The sequence below is a fragment of the Pezoporus wallicus genome, unplaced genomic scaffold, assembly GCF_028554395.1.
Source record: "Pezoporus wallicus isolate ANWC-B61680 ecotype Strahan unplaced genomic scaffold, APGP_CSIRO_Pwel_v1 contig_10287, whole genome shotgun sequence".
Lineage (NCBI taxonomy): Eukaryota > Metazoa > Chordata > Aves > Psittaciformes > Psittacidae > Pezoporus > Pezoporus wallicus.
Window position 1 is genome coordinate 98,723 of NW_026635491.1, and position 24,601 is coordinate 123,323.

At 47.5% G+C, this 24,601-nt stretch overlaps 1 protein-coding gene across 3 annotated transcripts in view; it reads left to right on the forward strand.

Annotated features, from left to right (window-relative positions):
* The first annotated feature begins 1,099 nt into the window (after positions 1–1,099).
* GNG7 (G protein subunit gamma 7) overlaps positions 1,100–24,601 on the forward strand; it is a 65,315-nt gene continuing 41,813 nt past the window's right edge. The window contains exons 1-3 of one of the 3 annotated variants that reach the window (XM_057432805.1): positions 1,100–1,177; positions 15,895–15,958; positions 23,090–23,168. The gene's annotated coding sequence lies outside the window, so the exon portion shown is untranslated. Of the gene's footprint in view, positions 1,178–2,598; positions 2,721–15,894; positions 15,959–23,089; positions 23,169–24,601 lie in introns of those variants that run through there. The other 2 variants (XM_057432797.1, XM_057432831.1) reach the window with 2 other exon arrangements.

Below are 24,601 nucleotides of genomic sequence, written 5' to 3' on the forward strand. Positions count from 1 at the left end.
GTGCGGCCCCATCTGCTGCAAAGCAGCTTAAAACACCGCGGGTGAGGACATATGGGAGGAAACTGGATTAAGGGTAAAAATCAGCCTTCTCCCCACTAACAGGATTATTGGGGTTTCAGCCCAATCTCGGCCAGCGCTGGCATGTGCCCGACAGCGGGGCCAGGGGGAACAAGTGGGGGCAGCCCAGACGCAGCGTTTCTCCATGTGAGCTCAAGCTGAGGTTGGAGCTGCAGCTGGTACATCGTGGTGTGGCCTGGCCGCAGGAGCGACGCTTGCAGTGCCTCCTGCTCCGGGCTCGTGGCTCTGTCTCCCCGCTGGCACCGCAGCCAGGAGCCAGGCACCAGTGGGACCCGGCCGGCTGCGCTCCCTCACCCTGTGCCAGTGGCAGCTGGGGGAATCAAAGCCTTGATTCACGGCGAGTGTGATTTCCTGCTCTCCCGGTGCTGATTCATCCCCATGGATTTTCCCCTCTCTGCACAGGGAGAGCGGCTCCGCCAGCATCCCGGCAGCGGGAGACTGAGGCCACGGCCCCCTGGCACGCAAGGACCGCTGCCAGCCAGCCGCGTGGATGGGGCCAGAGCATTGGGGGACCCGGAATGGGGCACAGTGGGGTGGGGGGCTCTGCTCAGGGGCACGGGGCCGTGCTCTCACTGCACCCCATGGGTGCCAGGCACCCAGGAAAGGCTCTGCCCTGGGCACTGGGGTGGTTCGGGGTGCGCTGGGTCCCGTGTGAGACCCCTGCCCCCCGAGGGGTCCCGGTGCCTCGCACCCCGAGCACCACGTGCTGCCTCGCGGCGCTCCGCCCCTCCGCGCCTCTTATTAATATTAATGAGATATTTACCTACGGCCGCCCCGCCCCCGCCGCTGATTGGCTGTTCAACCCGCCGCTCCGCAGCCGGCCCCGCCCCTTCACCGCCCTCCCTCCGCGCCGCCGCCGCAACCGAACCTGGCGGACTCGCCCGCTCCCGCCTCCTCGCCGGGCTGCGATTGGTTCTCCCCGCGACGCGAGCTCCTATTGGTTGGCCGAGCCGCCAGTCAGGCTGCGGGGCGGGGCTAGCCGTGCCCGCGCCCGGCCGGGGCTGGGCAGCAGGCTGCGTTGCGCGGCGGCGGCGCTGGCGCTGTCTGAGGCGGTGGCTCCGCTCTTCCGCCCCTCCGCGCCCCGGCCCCGCCGAAGCCGGTGAGGAGCCGCCCGCGCCGCGGGGACCGGGGACGGGGTCGGCGTCTGGCGAGCGGGGAGGGGGCGGCTGGCACAGGCCAAGGCCTGGCGGTGGTTCCGGCCCGGCCTGGTCCGACCCGGCTCGGCCCTGCCCTGCCCTGCTCTGCCCGCGGCCCCTCGCGGCCCGCTGCGGCCCGGGCGGCGGGACATGGAGCGGGTTGGTGGGGCTGGGCGGGGGGAGATCGTGCGGGGTCCTGAGGGGACGCTGGGCAGAGCGAGAGGGATGGAGGGAGGGACCGGGGGGGGGGGTGAGGGAGCGGAGGGCCCGGGGTTGCTCTGGGGCTCCAAGTGAACGGGGTGGAGGCTGAGAGTGCCCGGGGCCTAAAGCGGGGCTGGTGTTGGAGGGGCTGAGGTCTGGGGAGGGGGTGCTGGGGTCTTGAGGGCTTTGGGATGTCTGTGAGGGGTGCCAGGGCGGATGGAGGGGGCTGCTGGCCCCCGAGGTGGAGGGACCCTGGGGTGTTGGTTGTCCCCTGGGCTGGGGGAATGGGGATAGGAGGGTGCTGGGGTCCTGGGGTGCAGGGCTGGGTGGAGGGGGCTCCCTGGGCAGGTCGGAGGTGGGGGACAGTGGGGTGGGGTTAAGGGGCCCTGGGGATGCTGGAGCTTGGGATATTGGGGTGAAGGGTAGGGATGAGCAGCTGAGAGGGTGTCTGATGGGGATCTCGGGGTGCTGGTGAACTGGGAGGGTGTAATTTCTGCATGAGGATCAGTGCTAGGAGACCCTATGGGGCTGTGTTTGGGGGTGCATGTAGAGAGGGGCTGTGCTGTGTTGCGGTGAGGGCCCCCGAGCTCCTTGGGTGAGCTGCAGCGGGAGGCTGTTGGGGGACAGGGGCTTTCGTGATGGAGGTGGCGGGCGCAGGGTGCGTGACTGGAGCTGGAATGGCGAGGAGCATCCCCTGCTTTTGGGTGGCTGAGGCAGTGAGGGGGCAGCTGGAGCTGGTGAGAGACACAGTTCAGCACCAGCTCTCTTTGGAAGTTGGGTGACTTAATGGGGAGTGGGTCTAGACCATCTTTCAGGGTATGAAGGGAGGTTGGGAATGCTGTCAGAAGGTCTAATACCATGTAATCCACTCTAGGGGTTTTTCGTGTGAGTTAACGGCGGCTTGGTGTCGAGAAGTTATGGAGAGAAGGGGGAAATAGCTGGAGGAGTTGATGGCTGGTTAAGGGTAGTACTGGTAGGCTTCCTGTTCTGGGCAGTACTTTGGAGGCATTAGTGAATTGTAGTGCATGGGTTATATAAAGGAGGGGTAGCTGCAGGATCTGGATTTTCTGTGTTACGGAGGTAGAGCAGAACAGAGGAGGTAAGTGGGTGCCACAGACAAAGGGAAAACCTATTCCCTTCTCATTTCCAAACAGAGGTGTGGAATGAAAGGGCAGATGCTGGCGGTGCCCTTTAGGAGGTGAAGCGTGTGCTGTGTAGATGAGCAGGGACTGGGACCACTGTGTGTGGTTCAGGAGCTGTGTGCCTGACCTCAGCAGCTCATTGTCTTCAACAGTGCTGGAGCAGGTAAATGGGATTTACCTCTGTACTGAGCCATTGCCATCAGCTGTGGCCTTAAATGAAAGCCAAATGGACTGTGATAGAGCTGCACCCTGCTCTAAGGCATGATCTCTAGTACTGCGCTTGTAAATGAGACACGAGGTTATTGTGGCTTTTAGGGTGCTGAGCTATGTTTAATGTGTGGGGTGGGTTTTGTTTGAGGCAGGGAGCTGGCAGCCTTCAGCTTTGTTTATAGCTGGGGGCTTCTTGTAAGACTGACCTGGGCAAGTACAGCCATGGTGATTACTACCAGGAGAAACGCTGGCTTGTGGCAGACCACAGAAATGGTTAGCGTGCTGTTTAGTCTGAGTAAGTGAACTTGAAGCTTTCGAGGTAGTTGCTTGGTTTCCTCCACATACCGTTTTTCAGACACTTCTTGCTTCTCAGGCATGTGTTGCTGAAGTCAGACCTTCATCCTTTGGTGGCTTTGTGCCTTTCTGCTCTGTGGGACATCTCGTGTGTGCAGGTAGATGCTCACTGCTGGTTTGGGGTCGAAGGGTGATTGTAAACCAAATGTGCAGGAGCTCCGTGGCAATGTAGCACCATTTATCATACTCTGGTTGTAGCCAGCATGGAGGAGGATGCACCGAAAAACCTGGATCCATATGTTTAAATAGAGCTTATTGTTTGAGAGGTTTTCTTCTGCCATCCGTAGCTGTGAAACAAATGGAAATGGCTCTCACGTGTTGTTGTGGATTTTATCACAGGAGGTACATTTCCATGTACCTACCATTTTTATTTCTGCATCCATCTTATCGCTGGGTATGGTGTATACCTGGTATTACTTAAGATAATTTGTGCTTTTTGACATCATGAGTTACCTTAGGAAGGGAATATCCCCCTTTGAAGGCAGGGGAATGGCAGCCTACCAGCAGAGTGCCTTCTCTTGGTTCAAACAGGCAAGGATGATAGCTCAGTGGCCGGGAGAGGAGCGTGTGGCTCGGGAGATGTAGATTTGTCCTCTGCTCATCACGCTTCCCCTGTGGCCGGCCCAACTTCTGCCTTCCTGCCTTATTACCTTATCTGCAAACCAGAGATAACTGATCTGCCCTGCCTCGTGCGCTGGGAGGTTGTCATGCTCTGAAGTTCGTTAATGGAACAAGATGAGTGCCTGGCTCCTTGTCCCTGAACTTGGCTCCAGGGGAACTGGACACTGCCCTTCAGAAACCCCTGACTGATTGCTGGTAACCGCTGTTCACTTCCTGGCGTGGAAGTTGTCACCGTCAGTGGCAGGGAATCATGGTTCTCCCTGCCAGAAACTGTCCTGTTAGTGCAGAGGTGAGTCTGTGGACTCATGGGGCTGGCTGAGCACCAGCACCTACCTAATTGCCCTTAGGTCTGTTTTCCATAGGGCTTGAAGTAGCTGCTTGTGCACTTGCCAGTGGTAGCGGGAGCGTTTTCTTTGACGTCTTTAGGAGGTGAATGGCAGAACGCGCTTAAAAACCCCACTGCCTTCTTGCCTTTTCTGCTGTGAAGATTAGCTCAGGTGGGACAGATCATCTAGTTCAGTTGTCTTGGGTTTACAGACCCCAGCACAGCTCTGAATTCATGAGAGTTCCGAATGCTGTGGGTAGCAGCAGAGCCAGTGAGAGGGATGTCAGTGCTGCTGTGCTGTAGAAAGGCTGTGGGTGGATGACCCAAAAATGATGGCTGCATAAAAAGCAGGGTAAAAGTCTGTAATTGTTTGGGGAAGGTAGAGCAAGAGGAAAAAGGGGTTTATAAAATACCATGTCTCTACCAGTGTAATAGTGGGTACGGCCTGAGGTAAGGTACCTGCTGTGGCTGCGGTCCTGGCTTGCTCGTGTTTCTGATAGACCCAGTACTGGTTTCCCCTTAAGCATAAGAAGTCAAAGGAATTGGGATGCAGAGGTCCAATAGTTGAAAGCTCTCTCTAATTGCTCAAATATCACTTATTTCATGGGTTTAGCCCCAGACCAGCAACCTTGCAGTGGGATCCTGTGTATACAGTGAATTTCAGAATTGCCCAGTTCAGCATCTCTGACTTCTTTGGACAGTGTGTGTCTCTTCTTCTCACCTGTTGCCAGATAAAGGGATAGATTTTCTTTCTCTCTTCTGGGTTTTCTAGCTTGATGTGCAGAATGGCAGAAGAAATGAAACGGGGAAGGGACCAAAACTAAAAGAAAACGTAAATCCAGTTCCCTCGTGCTGTGTGGTCTGACTGTCATCGCAGTAAGGACAAACCAGCAAAACTGGATTGGTTTGGTTTGGGTTCTGTGGGTTTTTTTCAATTCATTTGTCCTCTATTTATTCACTTACTTTGCATTTAAAAATAAACTGCTGGAATTTAAGATTAGGAGAGCTGGAAGAGTTGGACCTTGCTTGTGGGTACCGGCTGGAAGCACCTGGTTCTGATGGCCATGTACATGGGCACTTTGCTTCAGCTCACTCTGCTCCATCCCCTGGCACTAGTTCCAGCCATACAGATTTTACTGCTGTCACGTATAAGAGTCCCCTGTTATCAGCTGCTTCAGCTTTGTTCTGCTAAAAGGCCCTTTATTAAAATGCCAGAACAAATGGGCCATTGTGCAGTACAACCACGTTTTTATGTTAAATGCTGCTTCTGAAAGTTGCTCCCAACAGTCGCGAGTTTCTTGGATGTAAATTTTCTCTCCAGCGAACCCATCAATTGGATAAAAATGTTCCTTGTATTGCACAGTTTTACTGCTTTCGTCCTTCCTTCTGCTCCTCCAAAATACCTGAAAAGCCACAAACTAACTTAAAAAACCCCCAACTGAAAGTGGTTGAGATAACAAAGCTGTTTGTAAAGGCTGAGTAGAGCGATGCACAGTTAATTCTTAATGCTGGTGGTGTTTAGCTGGTGTGTGAGAGGAGCAGTTCTTCAGCTTAAGTAGGCTTAATCTTTGTTTTAGGAGATGGATTTTTTTCCTTGAGAGTGAATTGCGAATTCAGCTGATGTTTCAAACTTGAACATGCTTGAAACTTCCCATAGCCTTTGGGTTGTGTTCAATGGGTGGGGAGGAATTGACTGTGATGTTAAAAAGAGGGAGGGGAAAAATAAAAGGGAGGAAATTCAGGCACACTGTTAATGCTGCGACAGAAAACAGGAAATTTAGTTAAGGATTACGCTTTTCCATAATTTGTGTGGTTTTCCCCCTTCTAACAGACAAGAAAAAGCCTATGTTGGTTCTTACAACTGAAAATGCTTCCAAATGTACAGTTAAAGCTATATATATTTATTTAATGGACTTTTAAGAAACTGTCAAAGCTGAGAAACTCCAGTAACTTCTGCTTTGATTTATCTTAAGTCTACAGAAAGAGGGAAGGGAAAAGGCTGCAAAATGAACTGCGTAAGAGTCTCTAATGCTCTCCAAAAGCTTTATTTTTTTATTTTATCAACTTATCGCTTTCAGAGAAAAACAAACCTATTTTTAATTCTATAGTTTGGGGCTTTTTTGAGCCCTGAAGGCTTTTTGTCCATTTCTGCCTCATCTGTTGTTAGAAAAATGCACAAGGTCTGAATGTTTCTCGTGTGTTTTAAACCTTTGCAGCTTGTCCTCTGATTTTTCTGCTTCAGTTCTGAAACTATAGAAGCATTTCTCTGTAGGCTTACTGCAGAAACTGCTTTAAGGAGGGATTCCTGCTGTAGTCTTCCAATCGAAGGGTAACTTCTTTCTTTCTGGTAAAGAATCTGTGTTTATGCTCAATAAATCATGATTTATCATGCCTGCCCTTTCCAGTTCCTTGCTAGGGATTATGGTGTGATTCCCTAACACAAATGTGAACGTAATGTTACTGTGCAACTTTTCTATTGGGGGTAATAAAAAGGCCTGAGATGCTCTTTAACTTCTTAAAAGAAAGATCTTTAGTTAAGGTCAAAAAATATGACCTTTCTGCTTGTAACTTTGGAATGGTGTCCATAAGCATAAGCTTAGATGTGGATGCGCTTCTGGCCACTGTGGGAATGAAGCCTGTGCATGTAGAGGTGCTGAGAATCCGAGTGGATGGCTCCAGTTAATGCGTTTCCAATGACCCAAAGGATCTGGTGAGCATTACACGTTGTGTCTTGGGCAGAGTGCTGGGAAACCACAAGTAGAGCTAGCGCCTGCAGTAGCATCCGATGGAAAGCTTGTGTTAGGCTCCTGTCAGGCAGGTTTCGTTGCAGCTAATCCCCATTAAGTGTTGCTGTCACTCATACTGTGAGCTGCATATGGAGTTATGCTGTTGATCTTGACCCATTGGCTTCCATCCTTGTAAGATCCTTCCTGGTAAAGCTTGAAGCAAAAGTGGTGCTGATCATCTGGAAGGATATAAAGTGAGTTTTTTGCAAAGAATGTGTTAAAGTTAGCAAGTGGAACATGCCTCCTGGTACCAGCATGTTTTCTGCTTAAGTACTGGCACTGTCACTTTGAGAAGGGGAAATAAATACTCATAAATCATATGCTTTCTGTGAGGTTTTTGAAGGTATCAGCTTTGAAAAGCAGGGAAGGTTGAGATGAATGTACTAAAATAAGAAATATTATCTAGCAGTTGCGAATGGGTTGGTGTCCTGTAAGACATGGAATGAAATGAAGTTCGGAGACAAAAGTCTGCAAGAATAGAAATTCAGGTGTTGATGATCTTCAAACTGTATTTTCTTTCACATGGTCAGGGAATCACTAAGTTTGATTTCTTTGGTTTGGCTTGTTGGTTTCTTGAGTATTTGCTGGTAAAGAAGGCTCACAGGAAGTCTATAAAGGATGAGGACCATTCACCTTGTGCTTCAGTCAGGTGAAGACAACTGCAGGTACGATGGGATTAGATGCTGGTTAGTACAGTGATTTAGTATTGTGGTTGGTTGGTTTGTGGTTTGCTTTTTTTCCCCCCTCACAAACAGGACCTGGAGATTGTTTTCAGGTGAATGTGTAAGAAAAGCTCTCAAAGAGGAATGCAAAACTAACCTCTCATCATGTCTTTCAATGGAAGACCCCGTGCTGCTTTGCCTACAGGTGGTTTCCAGAGCATGGGACCTGTAAGTGCTGTCAGTTTGGGTCAGGTTTGTTTTATTTGAGGTGGGACTGTGCAGCAAGCCCAGTCAGTCAGCAGTGTGAATACACATGGCTCTCTCTTTCTCAGGTTTCTCCTTGCAGCCTTACTGAGTTGAGTTTGGCTCCTAGCACTCCAGCATCCCTCTGAAAGAGCTGCTTCAGGCTGTGCTGTAGGTTTCCTGCTCATTTGAATGAATTCTTGTTTCCTGGTGCTGTGGTGCTGGTTGTGTTGGGAACCAGGCTATAGAAAGTGTATCCCCAGGAAGAGATGTGAGAACAACGGGTGTGTTCCTCTCAATTCCACTTCGGTGAGTCCGCAGACTAGACAAAGCATAAATCCCACTTTGTGCTCTGAAGGGGCTTGCAGTAAATATCTCCCTGGGAAAGGTAACAAAAATCCCATGTTTTCTGCTGACTTCCACTGCAGAGGTGCAATGCCAAATTCGTTTGTCAGTTGCTCAAGTATATGGCACTATGGTCCCTGGTAGAAAACCATCAAGTTTAGAGCAATTGTTTTAAAGGCTGATATATTAGTGCCTGTGAGACGCAGCAGATACACTTGGTAAAGATACCATCAGAAATATATGCAGCCTTTTTAGCACTGGGGTGAAAGAAAGGGCTTCACTTTTGTTAGTATAGATATAAGAGGAGCTGTTGCAAGTGACAGCAGTAGCTCTGTGCTCCCAGCATACCAATGCAGATGGAACTGGTTCCTTGCCAGGTATTAGTCATGGGGCACACCTACTTTGGAAGAGTAGCCTGTGGGTTTAGAGAGGAGTAATTATTTTCCAGCAGCCCTGTGGGGCACAAGCAATTGAGCTTATGGAGGACAAGGAAGGGCTTGCTCCAGGATGTTACTTAAAAAACTGTGTGCGTATGAACAGCAGCTGGTGACGACTTGACTGGAATTTAATTTGTCCAGGCATTGTTCATTACAGGCATCGTGGAAGACACAAGCTTCTGAAGGCTGAAACAATTGCTGGACTGATCCATCTTTTGTGGCTAATTGCAGTGGAAGCTGGATCACCAGAGCTGCAGTGGGCAGCCTTTCAACTTGGGCAGGGAAGAAGCTGAGCTGCTCTCATTTCAGGCCTTCTGGTAGACTGTCCAGCTTAGCCCTTCATCTTGCAGAGCTCTTGTAGCAATTAGAGGCTCTCTGTGTCAGGGACCTTGGGGTGAGCGACCACAAACCTCTCTAGCTGAACTGCAGTGCTCTCGTGGGTCAATATTAAGCTTAAAGAAGTCAGTGCTTCTGACTGATCACAGAATTCGTCTCCTCTGATTGCTAATTAGATGGGTAACATTCTTTGCCTTATTATCCCACCCTCAGCTCTTCTTTCCGGGGATTTAGGCTGACAGTTTCTAGAGTGCAGTTAACTCTTAAATTCCTGAAGTACTTTAAGAAGAGCCTGCTCTTTTGGTGTGTGCTCGTGAAAAGTGTTTGTGGTGCGTGTGTGTGAAAACCAAATCTATATGCTCTAGATCTAACATTTCTGTTAGGAGTACGTATGATATTGACTCAATGTTGCATCTCATTTTCCTGTTTCTTTTGGTTTATGGGTATTTCTAGGGGCAATTCCAGCACAGAGTGCCTGTAGCTGTGACTTCTGGAGGACTGTATTGTCAATCTGTTTGTCAGAAGGCAAGGGTCTTGTCAGGGTAGAGGGAACAGATGCTTTCCTACTTGCTAGTGAATAATATCTTTGTGATAGCCCAGGTAAGACTTATTTTACCCAGTCCAGCAGGGCAGTGACTTTAATAGTCTCAGCAGCTGCATAGGTTATGTATAAGAAAGCCTATTAATGCAGGTAGACCCTGTCTTTACTGGAGAAGGTTCTTCAATCTCTTGCAAAGCTTCTTAAACAGCCATGATTATTTTATTTTAATACTTTTAAAGTGTGGAAAATACTGTTCTTGTGTTATCTGGAAATAGTTCTCACCTTTGGAATAATCTTGTTCAGCAGCACTGGAGAGGCATAGTGCTCAAAATAGCAGCAGCTGCCATAAGCCAGGATGGAGCGGAGTCGAGTGAGTTGTGTTGTCAGTCGTGGGAACATAAATCCCATTCCACCTGCAGATGAGCATCCCCAAAATAGAAGAGGGTTGTCAACTACCAGAGGAGATGTATTGTGTGCATCTCTTTGGTGCACTGTTACTGCGCTCCCTTTGTACTGCATGAAGACGAGGAGAATTAAAGAGTTGCTGTGGTTTAGCTGTAGCTCGAGAGAGTAACCACTTCCTACTCTCTTCAGTAAATAACAGCTGGGAGAGGTTGTTTGGCTAGTAACTGTGCACGCTGGTATGTTGTAAGGGAAATACAATCTGTCTGCAGGCAAACCACCCTGCTTAAAAAGTGTGCTGCTCCCTCATTTTTCCTGTAGTTTGAGAAGCCGGAGTCTCTGCTGCAGCTGTTTTAAGAGCTTCCTGAATCTGCTGGCTTTCTGCATTGAACCATTGCTCCTTGATTTAATCATGTAATCCCTGAAACTCTTGTCCCTTGCATAAATAAAGCCTTTCTCCTTTATATCCCCACGTGCACACTGCTGTGCTATGCTGTAATTACAGGTTCAAATTCCTGCAGGGACTGATTGTATCCAGCTAACCCAAGTGCTAGTGCCTCTGGATCGGGTTTGGACCGTCAAGAGTTACGTGGCTGGCTTCTTTTAAGCAGTTGTCCAAATGCTGTTTGAATTTTTCATGCATACAAGGTAAAACTTAATCAAATGCAGGATTTTTTAATTACTGCAAAAGGGGCTCTATGTTGGCTCTGGGTTTCTCTCCACCTTTCTCTTGTTGGCTTGTAAATTCCCATTCCTTCAATCTCAATGAGGGACCTGCTGGCTTAACCTGTAGCTTTTATGCTGATTAAAAATGAAATGTAATGGCTGAGTGGGAAGAGGAGCGGTCTTGGACTCTTTTCACTTAATCTTGTAAGAGTATTTGAGAGGCTTTTGTCCACAGCTTCTGTATTTCTTTGCTTAATGTTCTTCAGCTTGCTAGCAGGCTGCAGCTGACCTGGAGTAGCTCCTCTTGCAGGTGCTGGAAGCACTGGGCATTAATAAATTGTAGAATTCTGAAAACTCTTTAATTTCACACAGTAAACGCTTTATCTTGGGGCCTTTAGATGAAATTTGAGTGAAATTATTGAAGTAAAAGGCCATTTTCACTATCAGTGTTTAATTTTGTCTAAGAAAACTAAAAGATGGTGCAAGTTGACAGTGCTCTTGCTTCTTGTACCTTCCTTCCAGGAGAATGTTGTCATTAATTCCAATTTAAAAGGTTGTTGTGGAAGTAGTTGTTGGAGTAGAAGGTTAAGGAGCGGGTGAGCCTATTGCATGATCTAATACTTGTCCCTCATGCCTGCATGCGTTCCTGCTCATTTCCTACAGTCTAACAGAGTTTGCTGGCAGGCTTGTTGCCAAGTGCTCTTTACAAGGTTTTGCAAGCTGTATAAATGTGCTGGAAAAGGACAGATTTGTAAGTGAGAGCTCATCAATCTGTGACCTCTTCCACCCTTGCACCCAGAGCTGGCAGGTGCCTCTCCGTGAATTTGCTTGCATGACCACATTTCTATAAGATTTAACTCCATTTCTATAAATATTATTAGTTTGCTTTCCTGGCTGATGTGACACTGAACCAGATCTCATTGGGGTGGGCTTTCTCCAGCATTTGAAGGCTGCCTCAGTTTTCTCCCAGTTGTGGTTGCTGTTCAGACCTTATGAGGTTTGTTCATAGAATCATAGAATAGTTAGGGTTGGAAAGGACCTTCCTATTCATGCATGAACTATTTGTTCATGCAGTTCAGACTTCATTAGCTGGTCTGAGTGAGGACAACTGTGCTACTTCACATCGATGCTAAGAGGAGGGTCGAAATGGCGTTGCCCCAAGTCAGCCTGGCTCTTGGGATGCTGTGGATTCCTGCTGTCATCTTCAGTATGACATGAGCCACACTCGATGTTTTGGCGGTGGAAGGAGCTTCAGTTTTGGTCCATTGTGGGGGATGCAGGTTCATCAGATGATTTTCATTTATCCCAGTGGCTGGGCAACCATTTGCTTTGTGACACACTCAGCAGGCTCATAGGGACGCTATAGATCTGTATGGTTTTGGCTTTGCATTGTGACTGTTGGTGAAGGGGGTGATGTTCCTCGTGGGTGCAGAGGAAGAGCAGTAGTGATGCTCTGTCTCGGGGACAACAGGCTTTGAGAGCTTCCCAGGTCTCTGATTGCAGATTTATAGGACCATCAACATGATTATAATGAAGCAGTTGAGCTTTTTCTTTTCAACACCACATTAGCAGGGAAGCAAACTGTAGTTGCTTAAGAAGCTTTTGAGAGCTTTTGATAAAAGATACTGAAGAAATGTGATTTGGGTACCCCTATTTAAATACATTGTTTGAAAAAAGGCCTATTTCTGTGATGCTTTCAAGCACAGCTCTGCCTTATGTTATGTGAATAGTTTATACATAAATACAGGGGTCAGTGATGAAGAACAAACGGTGACAGGCTCTGTTAGAACCCAGTGAATGTACATTTGGGTTGGTGCTGCTGTCTGGTAACCCTAAGTAATTCAGTACTTCAGAGTGTGCAGCTGCATGTTGAAAGCGTTGGGGTTTGTTGTTCTCTGCTTCGCTCAGCTGGGCAGGGGTTGTGCTGTGCTGTGCCACGTGGGCTTTGTCCTTGTGTTCATGGAACGACAGCGAGCCCTGCGTGGCCAGCAGGAGATGGAGGATGTTCCTGCTGGAGGCATCTTCTGGCACAGAGCACCCCAGGGCCTGGGGTTATTGTGGGATGGGCAGAGCAAGGTTTTGTCTTCGGGAAGTGAAGACAGATTTGCTGATGTGCTGCTGCCTTTTTCATAGCGTTTTGGGCTCTTTTTTTACACTTGTTTAGAACCCATCTTTGAACATCAGCCCTATTTGAACAGGTTTTGGGTTCAGTGTTCTTTTGAGTGATAAAGGTACTCAATAGGAAGGGTTTAGTGAGGATGCTGCAGATAGCACTTCTGATGCAGGCTTTCTCCGTGCTCATCCATGGAGTCTTACATACCTCTGGTAGTGAAGAAAAAACAATTTATATCGACTTCAAAGGGTCTGGCTTAGTTCTCTTTCCCTTGTGCTGTTACCAGGCTCCAGCTGCAGCAACTTCCCCTGTGCTTGCTTGCAGCCACAGCTTCGGAGGTTTTGTGGGGATGGGGCTTAGGTGGACATCCCTCCTGGGCAGAGGTGTGTGGAGGGAGGGCCCCTGAGGGGTTTTGCTCTCAGCAGTCATCTCTGGGATTTAGTCAAGGGAATGGGGTTGATTCAGAAGAGAATAAATGCCTCTGGGTTCCTCTATGTGGTAGGTACTGATGCCTCATGGGCTGGGCTGGAGTGAGTCTGAGCAGGTGTCTTGATCCAGCAAATTTCATGGAAGGGTGACAGGACTTGATGTTGTCCGTGCTGTCTGATAAAATCACAGAATGGTTTGGGTTGGAAAGGACCTGAAGATCATCCAGTTCCAACCCCCTGCCATGGGCAGGGACACCTCACATTAAACCATGTCTCCCAAGGCTCTGTCCAGCCTGGCCTTGAACACTGCCAGGGATGGAGCATTCACAACTTCCCTGGGCACCCTGTGCCATTGCCTCAGCACCCTCACAGTAAAGAACCTCTCCCTTACATCCAACCTGATAGCAGTGCCGGTGTTTGTGTGACACCCACGTCAGAGCTATCACAGCTGACGATGCTCTCAGGCTGCAGGTAGGAGATAGGTGCTGCTGCACTTGCTGTCACTGTGCTTAGTGCCTGCCCATTCCCATCCTGGTGTGTAACATGGGACATGTAGCTTCTCTTCCATGGGGTCAATGTGCTGCACAGGCAGTTGATGGTTAATGCACCTCTGTTTCCAGCTCAGGCTCTTAGAGGACTCCCACACCTGCTGCTTTATCATAGAATAGGGTCCTACAGGTGCAAGTTGGGCTTGGTTTGCCCTCACAGCCTTACCAGGCAAGTAATGGGCTTGACACATTTGAGGTTTGCACTTTTCAGACCACGTAACTCTGCAGTATTTCTGGCAAGCAACCTCCCAGCACTGCTGCTGCTGCTTCTCATCTTTAATGGCAGCAGCAGCTCAAAGTGCCCTGATGCATACGAGCATGTCTGATCTGCCTTCAGCACACTGCAGCAGATGCTCTCGCTGTTTGGCTGAGAGAGGTTTAAAGAACAAATAGATTATTACTTCTAATTCTAATTTCTGTTGTTTCCTGCAAAGCTGTCCCTTCTGCAGGGAAACGCAGTAGAGCCATAACAGGAACAAGCAGACATCCTGTGCTTCCTGGTGACTGTAATGACTCTGCTGACATGAAATGCATCATTGCGTTAGTCTGTCGCTAGCTGACTTTTATCTAGGGTGGTTTTTACTGTTAATGATTAGACATTAAACAGTTCCCTCTAGGAACAAACTATGCAGCTACTTGTCCTCGCAGAGCTCGCAGCATCTGTTTTGGTGCTGTTGCTATGAAAACAGGCTGGGCACCAGCAGCAGCCCTTTTACTGCCCTGTGGCCCTCGCAGCACCAGCTGTAGTTACCTGATTGTTTTTATCATAACTTTAAGGAAACCCAAGCTTTACCTAAAATAATAATGTCCATATTCTCTACTCCCTGTGTGCTTTCTTCTAATTCACACCAGCGCATTTAATGGGTGTTTCTCTTCTAATAGCTAGAGAGGGTCGAGTCTTAGAGGGATTTCTGTAGCTCTCTGTTGGCTGGGTGTTGGCAATGCTGAGGTTGACTGCCTGTCACCATGAATTAAATGCTAAAGTCATGTTTGGAGCTTCAGACATCATGCAGTGGAAACAGAAATGCAACTGGGATATTTATCCTTAAGTCAATGACAAATCTTGCCTGGTGTTGGTGGAGCCAGGGTTTTATCTGAGGTGTTTTCAGAGGTATAAATGAAACATGAGGAAGGTTCCTGAAGAAAGGTTTATTAGTAAATCACAGCTCTGTAACTGGGTGCTGGGCACATGCCTATGCCAAGTTCTGGTTTTTATGTTGTCTTATGTTGATGTCTTATACTTGTTGGGCTGAGTGTGTGAGGGTAGCATTATGGCTGTAGCTGCAATGAGGACATGGGAGAAAGCACTGGGATCTTGGCACAGTCACTTGTGTGTCCTTTCATCATCACTTATGCCTTGCTGGGTGGTATTTGCAGGGCCAGAGCTCCTTAGGTCCAGATTGGTAAAGCCATACCTAAGAAATCCTTGGTTTCCTTCTGGTTTTTGCATGATGGGTCCGAAGTCTTCATTTTCTTTTGCTGATTTCATTATCTGTCGCTTGACAAAGGAAGATAATGCAGCAGTTTTCTGAAGCTAAACAGTGGTTCTGAATGACTGTATTTCTATCTCCCCTGTAACTTTCCTTACTTCAGGTGTGTGGGCTTTTTAATTTGATCATTGTGAGGAGGAACAAAAAAATGAAATGCTGCAGATCTGCCTTCCTCTTCCCTTGCTTTAGTTAAATCTTTGTCATTCTTTTTCTCTTTGACTCCCATGAGTTGCTCAGGCTATTTTTCTCTGGTTTCTTTTGTTGTAGGTTCTATATCGCAGTCTTACATCTTTAGAAATATATAATGCACATATGTGACTGCTTCCATGCCTTCTCAGCAGCATTGTTGTCAGCCTATGACAAATACCATGTGATTGATGGCTGACTAAGCATTCTGATTATTTCTTCATTCTTTGTGTGCCTAATGATACTTTTCTCTGGTTATAGGGAGGCATAAGTGGATGGCATCTCTTGTGCTGATGGAGCCATCTTCAGACTCGGATCTGAAATTGCACAGAGTGCACATAGGTGCTCTGCCTCTGTGGCCAGAGTCAGCCTTAAAGCTTGGCCAGCCATCAGCTGCTGATCACTGAATCCATGGGACATGTCCCTCGTACTTGGTGACTTGAAATAGTTCTGTAACAGCCAAATCCAGCCTGGTTTCATCAGGGCAAAAATAACACCAGTGTCTGTCAGGGTAAAAAGGGTCTCTGTAGCCATATGGCTATGGTGTCTGCCTTCATAAACCCTAAAAGGTGTGAAGTTCAGAGTAGTGGGCATTCCCTGCAGGAATGTTTTAATTGCTGAAAACTCTCCATTTCCTTTTTTAGGAGAGCTGTCCTCTTTTCATCTGCCTTTGTGCTGAAGAAGGTGGTGTGAACACTCTCTGACCAGGTATGTTTATGCAGCAGTACTCCATAAAGGCATCCAAATCATTGCTCCTCTCTCACAGTTAATTGTCCCTATCATTGTATCCTTGACTTCCCAAACCAGGGATATCTTATGAGGTGAGCCGTGTGGATGTGGTAGCAGCATGCTCAGAGTCCACTTAGAGACAGTTTGACCAAGATAGGGTGTAAAATGTCTAAAATTGCCCCAGGGTCACACAGAAAGCTAACGTGTAGCTGTTGCCTACGAGCTGAAATGGTTTTCCTGAATTATGTTGTGTTACCATATCACATTTTTACTGCTCTTCAGATGTTACAGTAGTCTCCAGGCTACACACAGTTGTGCCATGCATTATCTGCTATACAGTTCCAGGTGAAAAGACTAAAGTTTTGATAGGATGATATAAAGGTACCTACAAGGTTATTAGTCAAAACTGACCTACCTTAAGAGCAGCTCTTCCAAAAGGCATTTACACGTCCTTCCTCAAAGCGCTGTATCAGGCAGGGGAGCGTTACCAGAGTTGCTTGTTGCGTCTGACTTGCCTCTTGGGCAGAAAGGTGTTTTAGAGATGCCAGGAGCATGTTGATCTTCAGTGCCCTTCTATGGGGTTGGCTTTGGCGTCGCCAAGAGGGGGCAGTGTGTCCTTGGAGCTGGACCCCACAGCATCAGCTGCCAGGCATGTGCTGCTTCCGCTGTCATCTGAGCAACAGCCTGAGTCTCAAGAATGCTGAGAGAACACAAGTCCTTAAAACCGTATGAAATGAGTAATTGACTGGCAGACTTGTCAGCAAATGCATTAGGGGCTGTACATCATCATGTGACTGTTGGCCCTTTCCCTAGAGCTGTGGCAGGGATACGGCAGTGCTTCCTCTTGCCTCACTTTCTGAACAGAAGTGTCCCCTGTCTGTCCCAGTTGCGTCATTCTGCTCTACTTTTTGCACTTGGTGTCTCCTCCAAGAGGGGGAAGGATGTTCGTGGGATCAGCGCAGAGCTTTGCTGTGAGTCACAGTCAACTGAAGGCATAATTTAAAACATAAGGAATAGGGGAGAAAAAAACCAGCAACAAAAGGAAAACCAACAGAGGTTGTTACATGCTAAGATTTTGCCTCAGGGCATCAAACAGGAAATGCTTATGCCAGTCTCCATCTCCAAAGCAAATCTTTGCTCACTAAAGAGGCAGATATTTATTGAAGTATGGAAGCATGCATCTCTCCCCAGCCCAGTGGGTTCTTTTTCCTGTCTAAGCTGTTCCTGCAGCAGGGCCTGTGAATGAGTTGTCACTGCTGTTTGCCTTCTGTTTTCAGGACCCATTGGTGAACCCTTTCATTTCATTCAGCTCTGCGTGGTGAATAACTCAGTTCTCTGCTGCTGGTCAGGACTCTCACAGCACCTATCTCTTAGTTAGGAAGCGGTTTTTAATGCTGGCAATTGTTGCCCAGTTCACAAAGTTAGGGGAAGGCACCTTTATTGCTGACTTATATCTTGCAGAAACGATGCTGCCCTGGCCTAGTAATCAGTGACACATCAAGAACATCCCATTTCCCAGAGTTTATTAAGGAGTTCATTTTTCTGACTAATTGACAGTACAAAGTTGCTTGATAGTCCTTGGAAGACAGGGTGCTTTGTATAACAGGAAAGCACATTGAAATAACCTCAAAAGTTGCTTTGAGAGAAAAAGGTATCCCAGGAGGAGCAACCACATGGAAAATTATTAACCTTGCTTCTAAATCCTTCCTTGACACAGTTTTTTCTTCTTCTCACTTTCTGTAATGGCAGAATGAGGTGAAATTTGCCCATCTGGTAGGAAAGGGGTAGGATTCCCTCTCTGGGGGGGTGCTGTATTGCTAGCCTGGATTTGAAGTTAGCAGCCTGTAGATGTTTAGTATTTGTTTTACTGGCACAGTTCCTGAATTGTCAATGAACACAGCTATAGTTTGTGCCATTCGGCTGCTTGTCACAATATTTAAAAGCAAATGCCTGTGCACTTTTATAATGGCACTCGAAGAATGATAACCCACAGCATCCCATCTGTGTTTCGCTTTGGTATTTACAGGGTAATGAATTCTCCCTTGCTGCTTCAGCTGGATACGCTTTCACCTCCTCTTCCTGTTTCAAGCAGTTGTTCAGTTGGTGTACATTTTAAAATGCCTCCAATTTTTAGGAGGTTGTCAGTGACAGAAAAGAACTCTTACTGCTTTTTTTGCCTGGCAGAGGCATTGAGCTAATCTACTCATGGTAAATCTAAGCATCCCTAGAGGAAAGAGGTGTATTGTCACTGATTTGATCTGGTTAGAAGAGCTGGAGGCATTTGCTAAAACTGGAAGATTTCTTTTTTTACAGAAAGAAACTTTCCCTATAAACATGTGTTTTTTTTTTTTCTGCAGACATGCAGAATTTTTTTGTTACTATTCTTAAACTGTCCTCTAAAAGGAGGAAAAGGTGATCTTTTGGGGATGAAACCAAGTTGCAAAGTCCAGAAACCTATCTAATGGATGTCCTAGCAAAAGAAGGCTGTTGCTACAGCACATTCTTGTTCCATTACTGTTTGTACATTTGAAAATTGAATTTTCCAAACAGCTTCAGGAAACTGGCATCCCATAAGTAAAGTTTTTAAATATAGCCCAGTTACTGCTGAAATAAGTCAGTTATTTCCATGGACTGCTGTCCTGAGTATATTGCTCTGAAACCTTGGAAGTGTTTAGCGATATAGTGCAAAGCAGAGTCATAACCCCAGCTATTTACTGAGGAATTGAGTTTGTCCTGGTTCTTTAAAGAATGAACTCTTGCAAATGGAATGCTCCTGTCTGCAAGGTTTATTTTCAACTGTTTCCTCAGGGGAAAACCAAAGCCTGAGTAGGAATGCAAGACTGTAGTAACTGCCCTTCTCAATACCCCATCTCGCTGCAGAGTGGCAGGGTAGGTAAATCCGGTGCTCGAGCACCACGCTGAGCTGCTCTGTGCTCCTTTTCCTTAGATCAGTGAGCATTTAAGGCATTTTCAGAGTCATTTCAGTTATGAATTACTTGTTTGTACGGGGCTGTGTGGTCTTGAGTTGCACCTTCCCACGTGGGAGCCCACTCGTGCACAGATGCCTGTGCATGAAGCTGTGTGGGGTGCTGAGCTGCTTGGGATGCTTGCAGGCATCCTAGCAATGCTTCCCATTGCTCTGCTCTGAGACCCCAAAGGAGCTGAGCTTCACAGGAGCAGCTGCTGGTCAGGCTTTGCCTTTGGAGGGACTTTAAAGTGACAAGTGTAGTCTCATGGGTCCTGTCAAATCGCTTCTGCGGCTTTTGAGCTTGAAGCAGAGATCCCTTGAGGTGTGAAGCACTGCAGGACGTGGGGAAGGCTGTTCCTGCTTGCCTCTCCTCCAACTCTTCCCTTTTTAGGACTTAAAAAGTATTCCAGAGCAAGGTGCCAGAACTTCCTAGCAACTTCACAACTAGTGATTTGCCTCTAAAAGCAAATGTGCGCTGGCTGTGGTAGCTGTTCCTTAGCAAAAACTCTCTGAGCTGTGTGCTGGAAAACAGCAGGAGCTCTGTGGGCAAGGAAAGAAGAACCTGCTCATCCCTTGGAGGGAATAATGACAGAAAGTTAAACTTCACAAGCTCTCCCTTTACCAGGAATATTTTGCATTGGTTGTCCAGATACAATTGTTTGACATTGATTTACTATTTATAGGTACGTATTTTTAGAGACATGACAAAGTCTACTTCTGGGCCAAGATCTTTTGCCTATTACTGGAGTACTAAGCAGCAGAGTTAAAATAAGCAGTGGAGTTGGTTATCCCATTAAGGTAACTTCATTCTGAGTAAGATCTGAGCAACTTCACCTTTAGTAATGCCTTTCTCTCCCTTTAACTTCACTACATGACAGCACTGGGGAACCTGAACTCCTGGTGCGGACCTGCACCTACTTGCCTGCAGTGAGATGTGCCATGCTGTCCAGCAGGTCATTATCTCAGCATTGCAGCACTGCTCTGAATCACAGTCTCGTGCTGATGCATCTCAGTGGTAGTTTGTTATCTGTCAGGCAGTAATGCTTTCATTCAGGCCTGTGGTACGACATGGAACAGATTAGGGGTCCATTAGGCATCTTAAAAGGAGTCTTTTGCTGGCTTACAGATTGTTTCCATGAGCTGTTCTGCATTCCCTAATGGTGCTGAATGAGTTCACAGCATCCCCTGGGTTAGAGTGGCTAGAGTTCTGTATCAGCCCCACTGCTGAGTTTCCTGCAGCAGGCTCTTAGCAGAGCAGAACTCTCATCTGGAATGGGAATCTCGAGGCTCTTCTGCACAAATAGCATGCTGACAGGCTGTGTTTTTGAAACCCCAAGTGAGTTTGTCAGGAGCATTGCGTGTCAGCCTTCCTTTGCAAAGGTAGTAGGGTCGGTGGCTTGTTCACTGTATGAATGCAGCACCTCTGACTTTCACACTTTTTCACATATTGAAGCATTCATTAAAAATCATAAAGACTAGTAGCACAATAGGATCATACAATGGTTTGGGTTGGAAGGGACCTTAAAGCTCATCCAGATCCAACCCCCTGCCATGGGCAGGGACACCTTCCACTAGAGCAGCTTGCTCCAAGCCCTGTCCAGCCTAGCTTCAACACTGCTAGGGATCATCCGTCATTCGCTGCAGGAGGATGAGTCGTTGAATCTTGTCTTTCTAAGCTCTCTCTAACCTTTTCATTAATCACAGTTGGAATAGTTGATAGCGCTGGTTGCTGCCTGCTCCATGATCTGCCAGATCTTGGACTGTCCAAGGGAAGTATAGCAAGTTTTTCCTGCTGGTGAGCTGGAAGATCCTGCTGGAAAGAATTCCATAGACACTGCTTCCCATACTGTTCCTGGCACTGCAGTTTTTCTGGTGGGCTGGAATGGGTGATCTGGTTTCCTTCGAGCCTTGCCCTGACTTTGAGGGAATGTTGGCAGCTGCAGGCTCCGGCCCTGGGAGATGCTTTGCATAACCAACTGTTGCTGCTTCCAGTTAGTTTGGAAAGGAATTCCCCTCGCTGCCCACTCCCTCTTCAAGGTATCTCTTAAAATGCTGGTACTTGCGTTGCCAGCCGCCTGCATGTTGGCAGAGCAGGCTTGAGAAGGGGGTTCTGGCCCACACTGTCAGTAGGGCACAGGTCATGCATGTCCAACTGTGATGAAGTTGGGTTGCTTTTTCCCCCAAAACCTGTTGTTGTGACAGATTTCCATGACTATTTCCGTGTTTCTAATGAGAATGGTAGAGCCACTCCATTCATGCCACTCCATTCAAGCCACGTCTTGAATGATGACTCAGGTTCTCTGTTGCCAGCAAGTGCTGGTGTGCAGTATCCTCCTGGAGGAACTGCAGCCTGCTTCTCAACTGTGTAGGAAATGGTTCAAATGGGAGATAGGGGGGTGTCTGCTGTGAGCATGGCTGTCCATGCAGGGAGAGGTTTGTGCTAGGTAAGTGAATGCTGTACTTAACATAGACCTTATAGACCTCATAGCAGCCTTCCAGTATCTGAAGGGGGGCTGTAGGGATGCTGAGGAGGGACCCTTCATTAGGGACTGTAGTGATAGGACAAGGGGTGATAGGTTCAAACTTAAACAGGGGAAGTTTAGATTGGATATGAGGAGGAAGTTCTTCGCTGTCAGGGTGGTGAGGCACTGGAATGGGTTGCCCAGGGAGGTTGTGAATGCTCCATCCCTGGCAGTGTTCAAGGCCAGGTTGGACAGAGCCTTGGGTGCCCTGGCTTAGTGTGAGGTGTCCCTGCCCATGGCAGGGGGTTGGAACTGGATGATCTTAAGGTCCTTTCCTACCCTAACTATTCTATGATTCTACCATACAGGGGAGCAAGTTGACTTACTGAGGACCTTTTGCCAGCTGGGAAGTGCCTGATGAATGGCAGCAGGAGTGTGTCCAGTCAGGTTACCTCCTTGGCTCTAACGGGCTTGGTTTTGATGTCAGTAAACTGGAGGCTGTGCAGTCACGCTCTGCTCGGTCACACTGCTGAATATCATGTTCTTTACCTTTGTGCTGGGAGAAACGTAGAAGGAAAGAGGGGGCAGAGTTTATTCCAGCACGCTGAGGTCAAGCTTGTTTTCCCTCTTTGAGCAAGAACAGACCAGCCCCTGGGGTCAGATTCTGCAAGCCTATAAACAAAAGGCTTGTTTCTGCTGAAAGCCAAAGATGGGATTGTGTTCATCCTTAAAGTTGTTGGAACTAAATGATCTTAAGGTCCTTTCTGTGATTCTCTTGCTCTGGCCTTCATGTTTATGCGGATAGCCGGCATTTGACACTCTCGTTTGGAATGTTGTGTTTGTGGGAATTGATATTTAAAAAAAAGAAAAAGGAATATTTTCAAATTCTTGGTTTTGGCTGTTCCTCACCCTTTGATTTACTGAAATCTGCAGGGGATGGAGGTGAAAGGGGCAGGGGCAGCCACGGCCTCAACCCCAGTGGAGAGTAAATGACGTGGGTTTTGCTCCTTGGAAAAAAAAACCCAACCAGATTGTTTGTGTCCAGGCAGTGAGGGCAGAACACAAGCAGGCTTAGATTTCAGCTCACATGGATTCTTGGAATTAAACCCTAGCACTTGCTTACAACAGCTTTGACTTCAGTGTGGTAAATTGGGCTGACCAGAGGAGGGTTGAGCAACGGCTTACTGGTAAGCAGGAAGGAGGATGTCCCACGGAGCTGGGTAACGTGGTGTAGCAGAGCAGCATCTCGACATGGGGGAAAGCCAACACGAGCTGGTTTCTCTCAGGCTGTTTTTAATGCTTTCCTAAGGCCAGCTTACTCGTGTATCTTGTGGTGTTTCTCAAAGCCAAAACTTGCTGGTTTGTGTTTAGCCAGAGGACGCTACTTCTTTCTTTGCTAAACCACTGCTCTACAGCATTCCCCTGCCCCAAAATGTGCAAACAACTCCCCCTCTCACCCATGGGGGACTGAAGCTCAACATCTCGGGTCCCACACATAAGAAGGATGTGGACCTGTTGGAGTGGATCCAGAAGAGGCCACAAAGATGCTCTGAGGGCTGGAGCAGCTCTGCTCTGGGGACAGGCTGAGAGATGTTATTCCAAATTATAACTTCATTAATAATGAACTGTCTGTTTGGTGTATCAGTGGTGGATCTCCTGAATTCTCTTTTTTCTTGCCAGGAGGAATTATAACTGGGATCCCCAGCAGCAAGCACGCCCTGCGAGGCAGTAGCTGGAACTGCTTCACTGCAGTAAGGAGGTGAGCAAGAGCATTAACCTTTTGCAACCTGTGGTATCATTTCATTATTCATTTGCCTTCCTCTGATGATGAAGTTTTACCTGCTACAGTGGAAGATGGTACAGCAAATGGTACCACTGTGGTGGTTGTGATTTGGAGGTGCTCTTCTGATTTGACTCTTCATGCTCCTGCTGGTCTGAGACAAAGGGTGGTGATTCCTCACTACCCATATGGAGCAGCGTCATGTAACAGTAATCCACCTCGTTAATTAGGGAAGAAGATGTATAGATTCCAAAGACTACATGTCCCTCTGAGTCAGAAGGCATGAGGTGTTCGTGGGAGCCTTTGTTCTTGCTGGGAGACAAGGGAAGCTGTGGGCTTCAACTGCTGTAGCTGGATGATGAAGTTCGGGTTCCTTTTTCACCTAGCCTTTGCTGGTAAGCACTTACCTGTAGCACACGAACAGAAGATGCTACAAATGATGGCTTCTTCATTCCATATAGCAGTGGTTTTGCTCTGTGCTGGAATATTAACTGCTCCAAATGACTTGTCTTCTCCCTGCCCTCTAAGCACAATGGTCAAGGGTAGAGGCAAGAGATGCAACACATGATTCAAGGTGTGTGCCTCACTTGTCCTGTGCTTTGTGACCTCTTGTCTTTGCCTTCACATACATCCCACTGAAGCTGTTGCTTTTCTGAACACCCATAATGATTTTTGTCCATTCTGCTGAGGACAGCTCTTGCAAATAACCTTGTATTCCATGAAAATGAAATGATTTGTTCCAATGTTCCCCATACAAACAATCAACACTAAAGCATTGTCTGGTAGTGCTGACTAACAAAGCCTGTCATTAGTAATCTCCAGTTAATGAAGCAGCGTGGTGATTAAAGCCTCATGACTTTTCTATAGAAGAAATAAGTTAAGCATTAGTTGTGCTGGTTTAAATTGTCCATGAGCTTTGTATGATCTCTGAGTGCAGGCAAAATCAGTAGCACCTTTCTGAAAGTTTTAAACTTATTTTTTCCATTTTGTTGATATTTTCCCTGCGTGCCCCCAAACACAATATTGCAGTTTGATTTAAACTGCAATGATGGCTGGAGGTGGAGTTCACCTCCTAGTAAGCTTCATTGACCTCACTGTGTAAGGAGATGGGCCACAGGGAATGGGTAGGCTTTGGTGTTCTTGAAGGGAAATGACAGTGAGGTTAAGCGTGGCATTTGATCTGCACCATGTTCCTTCCCTTTCACCATTTCACCAGCATGTTTCCACTGCTCCCTTTTCCAAACTTTGCAGTTTTACTCCCAACCTTGTCTTCACATATGGTTTTCCTTCAGGGGGCTTGAATCTCATGTTGCCATGCAGATGGTGTTCTGTGGCACCACACGTGATGCGATGCGGTTGGGTCTAACCACATCCCATTTGTCCATCATTGTCCTGCTGGTCACCAGATGCTG